Below are 9,898 nucleotides of genomic sequence, written 5' to 3'. Positions count from 1 at the left end.
CGGCAAAAAATTGGAAGGATAAGATTATTATTACTAATAATAATCTAATCCTTCCGGATTAATGTTAATCTCTATTATAATCCAGACAAAATTCCTATGAATGTTTGGATGTAACAAAACCTCAGTACTGGATTATAATTAACAATTAGACTACGAGCCCGAGTTTTCTACGAGCAGATAGTCAACGAGGCGCAGAGTGTTACAGCTTTTTTCCTTCTCCTAGAATATTTAACCATTTCCACAACTTCGTCGTCATCATTGTGAAAACTTACAGAATGTGCTCGTGTCCCTCTTCTCAGACATGTATTCACTGGGAACTGTGTGACCATTTCTTTTTGAACAGCTCAATGAATTCAATGCCCAGAGAATTTGTAAGCCACAAGGCGAAGGACTTAGTCATATGAATTGAGGAGGGTTTGTTTGGTACAACCAGCATGATCTTACTAGTAATTCTGGCCTAGAAGGATTTGAACAGACGACCAGATTCACAAATAAAGGCACTGAAAAATCTTTAGTGCAACTGTGTTGTCAACTCCGCGAATGAAGTATTTTTCATTCTGCAATACCAATAGGAGCCCAGTGCATGGTGACGAAGTTCAATACCTGTCAGACCTGTTAGACGTGATTGGTAAATCTAGTCCTGAGAATGCTGAAGCACTGCGCAAACTCCAACCAGCTTCTGATCGGACACGTACCAGTCCCTCCTCACCTGATGGTGACAATGACGATTCTGTGGCTAGAACCATGCTCAGGTTAACATTTGTGTTTTTAAACTGGAAGTCCTTTCTCCTTTAGTGTATTTTGCAGAGCATACTGAGGTTCCAGTCGTGACAGTCTTGGGTAAATATCTGTAAATACCTTAAACTTTCGAAAGAATTTCCCGGAAAACAAGCTGCTCCCCCTTAGAAAAAAAGCTTCCCACAAATCTTATATTCATCCCCACCCCTCCCCTCCCTCACAATAGGCGCACCAGGGGGAGAGAGAGGATAGTTGACAATGACACTGGTCATATCAATGTGGACGCATGCTTGATAGCTAACACCATTTTTGTCCTTCTTGCAGGCGACAGCTTGCAAGGGAACGCCAGCAGAAGCTTCTGGCTGAGTTTGCATCCAAGCAGAAAAGTTTCATGGAGAAAAACTTAAAGAAAGATCCAGGTATAGGATATGTTGATGCCATTAATCCACCGCGCACTAGCCGTTTTTTTGTCGGCCGACAAAAAATCTTCACTTGTAGGCTAGTGTGTGGTGAATTCAGTCAAGTCTGCTACAAGATCGGGGCTTGTCGGGCGATATCTGGCAGTGCTAGATCTCAAAACGTCTTGTCGGGTCTTGTCGGTTAGTGTGCGGTGGGCCAAGATAATTTGTCGGGTTCGTGTGCGCCTCAACCAATCAAAGAATATCATGAGAGTCACGTCAGTGGAACAGGCGCCGTTTTGATTTTGGATGACCCGGCGCCTAGCCTCAACTCATTTAGTTGTGACAAAAAATCTACTATTGTGTGGCAGCCTTTACACTACGTGCGACTTTCTTTATTGAAGCAGACTACATTGCCGTCTTTTTAAAGATGGACATTTATACGAGGGCTGGAATGTAACGGGCTACTTTGTATATTGTGGAGGCGCGGTGGCCTCATGGTTAGTGCGCTCCGGGTTCGAGCCCTGGCTGGGGACGTTGCGGTGTGTTCTTGGGCAAGACACTATTCTCTCACAGTGCCTCTTTCCACCCAAGTGGACAAATGGGTTACAACGAACTTGGTACTGGGAGTGATCTTGGGATGGATGAACATCCCGTCCAGGGAAGGGGATGGTGGGGAGTAGAAATACTCCTAGTCGCTTCACGCTACAGAAACCGGAATAAGCTCCGGCCTGATAGGCCACTTGGCTCGTATGCAGACTTTACCTTTTTTATCTTTTGATTAGTGTATAATATTGTATAAAAACAACGTTGTATCTGGCCAATTCATTGTCAGATGCCTTGGACAAGACGGCCGTAGACGGTGCAAACAGTGACACTACAGAAGAATTGTTTGACTGTGTTATTTGTGGACAAACGTCCACATCCACGGAGGGTAGGCCAATTGGTCTGGTGGCTCTTTTACAACCAAGCGCAGGTGAAACTTTCTTCTCGAAAAACCTATTGAAAACAAAGGGTACAACTCATACGAGTAAATATTTGAGTGTTCCACTTACAAGTGTTATGAGTGGAGAGTAGGAAGGACAATTATTTGTCAGTATCAGTATTAAATGAGCCTTCCAAGAGCTTTGTAACAGGCATTAAAAGTCAGTCTTGGAAATTTCTTATTTGATAAAATGCTGTCTCTCGTATTTGACCTATTACTTTAAGAGACCTACATTAATAGCAGACTGATGCAGACATCTTGTATGAATGTTTTAACTATTATCATTATCGTTATTATTATCATTATCATCATCGTTATCATTATCATTACCATAGATGTTCTCATTAGCATTATCATTATCGTTGTTGTTGTTGTCGTTGTTATTGTTTGTGAATCAAGAGCAATCTACACCCGAAGTTTCTCTAATAATGTCTCTGTTTTCCTAGAAACAACTAACTAGCCAAAGCTATTTTTGTTCTTGTTTCACAACAGTGCTTAAACACAGAGCCCTTCATGTAAGGCACAAACAGCTTCCGCTAAGTCGCGAAGAAGAAGAGGCTCGCGTCGTTAACTGTGAAACAACGTTCAGGAACAGATTTGAAGATTTAAGAAGACGATTTGACTTGGTATGATTCACCTTTAGATTGGTCCTGCAAACCCCAATGCGCAAAAGCTAAAGGCTAAAGTACTGATCAGTACTCATGTCTGGAGTCAATCAGAATCTGAAGTCAAAACTGGCAGCTGCCGAGCGCGGGAAAGCGTGTAGCCCGTGTCAAGGCGGGAAAACACGTAAACGGTGTCTAACGCGGGATATTACGTTAACGGTGACTAGCGCAGGAAAACATGTAACCAGTGCCAAGAGCGGGAAAACTTAGAAGCTAAGCGCTGGAAAACTTAGAATCAAGAGACAAACGTGATGACCTTGGTGTCCTTTATATTTTTTTACGATCTCTTCTCCTATATTTATTCCAACATTCGTTATCAATATCTAGTCTTCAACTCATTTGTGTCCTACGTAATTTCAGAGAGAATATTTTTTTCCTTCCATTCCACTGTACCTGAATAGAAATTTTTACAATAACTGTCTTTAATAATTGGCTCATTTTTATCATCAAGAGTACAGACGCATAAAATTTTAACTATGCGAGCGTTCAAGTTCAACTTTCAGTTGTCGAACATTCAACGTTTTATCCAATGAGATTTTATGGACCATTTTAAGTAGGCAATCAAAAAGCGAGAAAAGCTATTGACATTGTTCACCTCATTTTGAATAAATTTCACTTATCTTTACGGCAAGTTTACGATGTCTTTTCCCCTCATTTAGTCTCGGCATTTTTTAGTTTTGGGGTCTTGTTATTGTAAAAAGCAAATTGACATCATTTTTTTATACGTCTGTCCTCTTATTAATGATAAATTTCATCACAACATTGTTAAGGTTTACTGCGGTTCCACAGCCACTTTGACAATGTTATAACGCAATTTTTTCATCGATAAGAGGATAGACGCATAAAAATCTGACGTCAATTTGTTAAGTTTAGCCAATGCATTTTAGCCAATGACAGTCCTTCATTCGTAGTTGATGTGTTATGATTTAAACGTAGATTCCAAGTCTTGAAGCCTCTGTAAGTGGTACAGAAGGTGGAGTCCATATTCAGACTTGTGGCCATCACCTTCATGTAGACTGTCAGCAAACGTATCTTAAATCTCTTCAGGTACAGTTAGACATCATCCTGTTTTAAGATAACGAATGTATACAGAGGTTTTGTCCGTCTGGGGCTCCGTGAATTGATTCAGTGCTTATTGGTTCTTGTTTTATGTTCCTGTTATTCTTGTGCGTGCTGAACATGTAATCATAGGAAACAATGATTTCAAATATAAACTATCGAGGCCCTGTCTAGATCACGACTTTTTGCTCTTCGACAAAAAATGATTAATGACAAAATAAAACTCAAATCTCTTACAGGAAGAAGATGCAAATCAGCTTCGTCTTCATCAATTGCAGCCTTACAATCCAAGAAATGGAGAGTTCACATGCCCCTTGTGTCGACAACTTGGTAATTGTGTGCTTCCCTTTGTGCCCACCGAGATTATGCCAACTGGTAAAACAGCATCTAAGGTCAGTGTTAATTAGTGCAAGGTTTATTTTGTTAGTTTGACTGCCACGGTGTGATTGAACTGCCGGAAATTGGATAGGAGGGTGGGGGGAAGACGCGTAAGAATGGTGTTGGAAAAGATCGGTTGTAATTAACACTATTGTGGTGTTAATTACATGTAAATTTTCAACCAAATTTTGGAACAGTTTCTAAATTCCATTTGCAAGGCATTGAGGAAAAATAGAGCAATTAACGTGAAAGAACTTTCACTCAAATAGTCACACACTTGTATTTTATCCACAAATTCCACAAGAGAGGACCGGTTTTACGTCAAGCTAAACAGTACGACATGAAAGAACTGCTCATTAGCTTTGACTGGACTGGTAACACACTAGGGTTTCATGACTCGGTTTAGTTAGTAAGCTAGTTAGAACCACCTTTTACAACTATATAGGCAGTACTTCATAAAGGTATGGCTTCTCCATCGCTCTTGTATGAACACACCATCACACTGAAGTGATTAATGCCGTCCTCCTGTTAGTATCAACGTTTTGAAAATTCTGGCTTATTACTATCCAGAGTTCCTCTATGCGGCTGTGCCTTCCTTGTTTTAGTGTTCAGCAAATTTATGAGTGTTAACCATACTCATTTACTGACCATTTACGGACAGAGATGTTTGTTTCATTGTAAACCACAGAATGCAGTGAAAACTCACAAAGAGCAGACGAGCGATCTTCACGCAGTCCTGAGGAAATTCAAGCTTCATGTAAGTTCTTTCAGTTACTGATAGAAAGCTAGGAATTTTGCTTGCTTTGCTCAACTGGAAATATGTCACTTTTATTTCCCGTAATATTGGTTACGTTGCTGTTGAAGTACCCATATCTCGGTTCTGTGGGCACGAAGTATTTTTATATACAGATTAGTTTCCCATTCAACAGGACATTATGCTAAATATTTCCTATTGACCAAGTTAAGAAAGATCGTTTGTCATGGTATATTGTAAAGGGCATTTTTAATCGGTTTTACTCTGAAATTTGATTGGGTTTACATAATGTTCAACGACTGTCGGATCAGTTTTCCCTCAGGTTGATGTAGCAGTGGCTTACCAAGGTATTTACCAAGTACCAGCAGCACCCAATTCTTATTACATAACTGCTAGAAATGCCTTATGAAGCCCAGGTTAATTAGTATAGAGCATGGGTGGACAAAACTTTAAGCGACACAGGGAAACGAAACTCTATTTACCACAGAATTACTACGATTTACGAACCAAGTATGGAATAGCTATTATAACCTGGCTGTTTGTCTTCTCGTTCAACAGACTATCACCAAACTAACAGCGAGTGCACTCAACTTCAATGTACTCGGTGCAGCAGTCAAGGCTGTGGTAGAATCCGTGTGTGCGCTGGACGGTGAAAATCACAGGTGTTCAGCTGAGAAGAAGTTCAGTCTACTTTACAGAATGGCCAGGTACGTCAGCTGAGTGATTAGCAAGGTAAATCTCACTAAAACAACGACGACGGATCGTGTTTTTCATGCTTTTTTAATCGTTTTCCAGGACCAATTTAGAGTTGGAACAAGTGGACAAAGCGGCAAGGAAACTCTCAAGTCCGAGAAAATCTTGTTTCGGTGAGTGTTTGGAACGGTCCTCAGTGCAAATGACTGAAGAAGCTTTGCCACGATATACCGAGGCCTTTTTGCAATATGCAAAAGAAATAAAGCGTAAAAGTTATAGCTGCCATAGGTCACTCAGACAATGCTGCAGTAGTCAGGTAACAATAAGCTGGACTCAGAAAGTCAACGTTTGATCTCTACTCACGATATCGTGTCTGTTATCTGCATTGTTAGGTCCAGTGATCCGCGCATTCCAGTTTTATTCGCAGATCCTCGTGGGTCCTTTACTGTCCGTGTGGTCAGATCTGACTGGAACCGATGACCTCAGAGAGCCGTCACCCAGGTACGATATACTTTCAAGGCTGCTTGTACCAAAGTGGTTCAACCCTTCCCAGCGATTGCCCCAATCTCATTGGCACGGAGTATTTGCACGGAGTATTTGCACCTACTCAAGGCCATCGCAGGGTTGCCCCTCCAGTATTTTGTTTTGTCGACCCAACAATTCGCTGGTACCCTTTTACACTGCTGGTTGGAGAGTGCTGTGAGAAAAAGGTGTCTTATCCAATAACGCAACTCAACAAACTCCAACTAGCGCTGGCCCGAATGAGTCCCGAGCTCAAATTATTAGTTTGCCGCGTCTTCTGACTAGAGTGTTTTTTTGGCATTTATAACTAAGTGCAATTTACTCTCCTGTTAAATTTAGAGAGCTGAAATGTCGAGTGTTAGCTCCACGTTAAGGCAAATGTTTGCCATAGTTTTCGCCGATCCAAGAACGGTTGCAAGCGAGTCTTGGAGCTGTTGATACTGGTAGAACAGTATCATTTAATTAAAGCTCTTTTGTTTTCAGTTGCAGTGGAGCAAGCTCTTTTCAGGAGTGTCCTCTACTCTTGAGGGATGCGCCGTCTCTGTTGATCCAGATGATGCTGTCATGGCCAGCTGCTCTGTCCAAGCGTAAGTTCAACGCTTTCACTTTAAAGCCATTCTTACATGTGGCATTTGATCATTCTCCTATTGTCGTATCAATTCATGTTTTTAGGTGACTTCAAGTGCCTCGTCCAGCTTGTATTTAACTTGATGTTCACCCAGGTAAGGATCGAATTCCCTTTCTTTCGTGAACAGTGTACAGAACGTGAGAGGTCATTATCGATATGTTTTGCTTTTATTTTGTGCATGGTTCCCTGTGGTAGCTTAATTTTGCGTTTGTTTTAGGCTTTAGTTGACATTTGTTGCAAGTTTGTTGGTGATGAGAAACTCTCGTGGCAAGACTTGGGAAGAAAAGCAGCTTCACAGGTAAATCAAAATGTATTGTAAAATTCTGTAGACAAGAGCGCTAAGGTTATTCTCTTGAGTGTCTTTTGCATGACTGAATAAAGTTTGGCGAGTGGGGAGGAGATATCAGCGGTATAATATTTTTTGTGTGTGTTAAACATGGCCGGGCTGATCTTCGGAATGGATTTTACCCGAGAACGCCATATGTGAATCTCCTTACGAGTAACGATTTGAAACAATTTGAAACAACGATTTTGCCGACGTTAAATGCATGGCCAAACGTAGTGAACCTACTGTGGCGATCCAGCAAGTCAAGTTATACAGGTCTACCGTTTTACTCAGAATAATTAATGGCCGCGGCCGCGCTAGAGAGTTAACCGGGTTAATTCTAATTAAGTAATTACTGTTAACCGGGTTAACGAAAAAGCGTAATGCGGCCGCAAATTTTGGCTGTTCGTGGAACTTAAACCGGGTTTACGGTTACCATAGAAATTAATTGATGAACAATAGATTTTTTAACCGGGTTAGGTTAATTTAAAACCACCTTTTTCCGTGCTTTAACCCAGGTTGTGGTCTCTTATCAGCAGTCTGATCGGCGTCGTGTGTTGGCTTTTTCGCAAAATGTGTGAATCATCGAAGTCTGCGTGGGAAATGTTGTTCGGCGCGGTAAATTTCTGAATATGGCGTCTGGTAACAACATTTATATTTCCTCAAACCATCGCTGGTCTCTCGGATATACTCAGACTCGAGGACGAATCATTCGACGGTGATAGAGAGCACTCTGAAGTCCACGCGAAATTATCATCATGTTTGAGAGAACTACCTTAGAAAATTGCGTAGTGTGCATTAGAAGGAAGAGGGGTTGACTTAGCCGTGAGTAGAGAGAAAGGAAAAGAAACGGAAGAAAAAGAATCGAGATTATAGCAACATGGTCCTCGAAGTCTGCCATTTTGTTGGTTGTCATGACGTCAATTGAGTTAACCCTTTTCATAACCCATTTCAGTGTGGCCGCTTATAAAATATAACTCCGTTAATCTATTTTATTATACATTAGACTCACTATGAAAAATCTGATTGGTCGAGAGCATTCAATCAATTCACAATAGCTTGTGAACTTGACATGATAAATGCAATATCTGCTGCAGATATTGCATTTATCATGTCAAGTTTAATGTCTGCCTGGTTACTAAGCCTCTTGGAGTGTTCTCCTCAGAAACAAAATGGCTGAACGCTTTGCTTCTATTTCTGAGGATGAATTATGTGAAAAATGTATAATAAAACAATTATTGAATTCGGTTTTCGCATGATATCATAAATTATCAAAACCTCGTGTCTGTGTTATCTGCCTCAGCCTTCGGCTTCGGCAGTAACACATGCCTCGGTTTTGATAATTCAGGATATCATGCTCAACCTCATTCAATAATTGTTTAATAACCAACCTTTAACCGAGTTCAGTTGTTTGGACTTTTTAACCAGGTTTCGAAAAAATAAACCCCGTTAACTCTCTAAGTGCGGCCGCAGCCAATAACTGGTTGAAAGCAAAATCTTTACAAGTCATGGGCTCGTATTTGGGGATATTGGGGCGTTATTTTCTGAAATAGGGATTGCGTAATTTCGGACATTTACTATAAGACAGATGGTTATGATAAGTGAAAAGGGTTGTTGTCCAGTCAAGAGGCCATAAAGATGTGGGAGTAAGTTCTTTTGCGTTGAAAATATCTTACATGAGCTTTCGCAGGGCACATTATCAGCTGATCTGCTGCTTGGTTACGTTTGCCGCATGCTCAGTAATTGCACCTTGATCAAGGAGGATCCCCACACTGGCGGGGTGAGTAATCAATTCTTGCCCCGGATGATAATAGAGGAGACCATGTACAAAGATGCAGACAAGCAAGAGAACGGTCACACGAGGAAAATCGCTATTACTACTAAAGGGCAAGAAAAATTGAGAATCTAAAAAAATTGAACTGAAAGCAGCCTCCCGTAGCAGTGAGTCGTAGTTGACCATACGTGCCGTTTTAAAAGCATGACTCTTGTATTTTTTATTCCTTATCTAGATCTCGCAATCAGTGTGGTCTCCACACACTGTAGAGCGGTCCTTGCAGGATTCATGTCTGGCGTTTCTTCGCTCAGCTTGCAGCATGGCTTCTCTCTGCTATGATGTGGAAATACCACGAGTTGAGGTGAGCCCTGAAAGATTAGTTCCTCTGGTCTCTTTGCCCTGATTATTACATAACTTGACTAACGATGGGAGAAACTCGAGCAAAAGTGTTTTGGTAAACTTTGATAGGTACAGGACAACTCGAATTAATATCAATCGGGTTAATATTCATATTCAGTTTATTCACACTTATTCTCACAAATTATGTTAATTTACAATGATGGTAAAACAAAGGAAAAGTAGCTACACGTGCACTAGGTATTACTTTGAAATAGTGCGTAGTGGCCAAAGGAGCAGAGCTTTCGAGTTGGCCACTACCACAATGCAGTTAGTAGTAAGAGGCGGTTATTTACAGAATATGTAATCACTATTTGAGGTAGAGAGCTAGGTAAAATATTAATCCTAGTGATTATTATAATCCAGTAATAGATTATTAGTATAAATTAACCGTAGTCTATCGTAAATCCGTGAATTTGATTGGCTATTTTACTGTTTTCTATCTGCCGATAGAAAACAGTTACGCATCAGCGGTCTTGCTTCAGTCAGCGGTCAGCGGTCAGCTGTCAGCTGTCAGCGGTCTTGTCAGCGGTCTTGCTTCTTGCTTGCCTGGCCTCGAGAGATTTTTCCTGTCTTTCGAGAG

At 40.9% G+C, this 9,898-nt stretch overlaps 1 pseudogene; it reads left to right on the top strand.

Moving 5' to 3' along the window:
• Positions 1-540: 540 nt before the first annotated feature.
• On the top strand, positions 541-9,322 carry LOC137995216 (E3 ubiquitin-protein ligase ubr3-like; annotated as a pseudogene).
• Positions 9,323-9,898: the final 576 nt, after the last annotated feature.

Source organism: Montipora foliosa, chromosome 3 (assembly GCF_036669935.1).
Source record: "Montipora foliosa isolate CH-2021 chromosome 3, ASM3666993v2, whole genome shotgun sequence".
NCBI classification, from domain to species: Eukaryota; Metazoa; Cnidaria; class Anthozoa; order Scleractinia; family Acroporidae; genus Montipora; species Montipora foliosa.
This window is presented reverse-complemented; position numbering and strand designations above follow the sequence as displayed.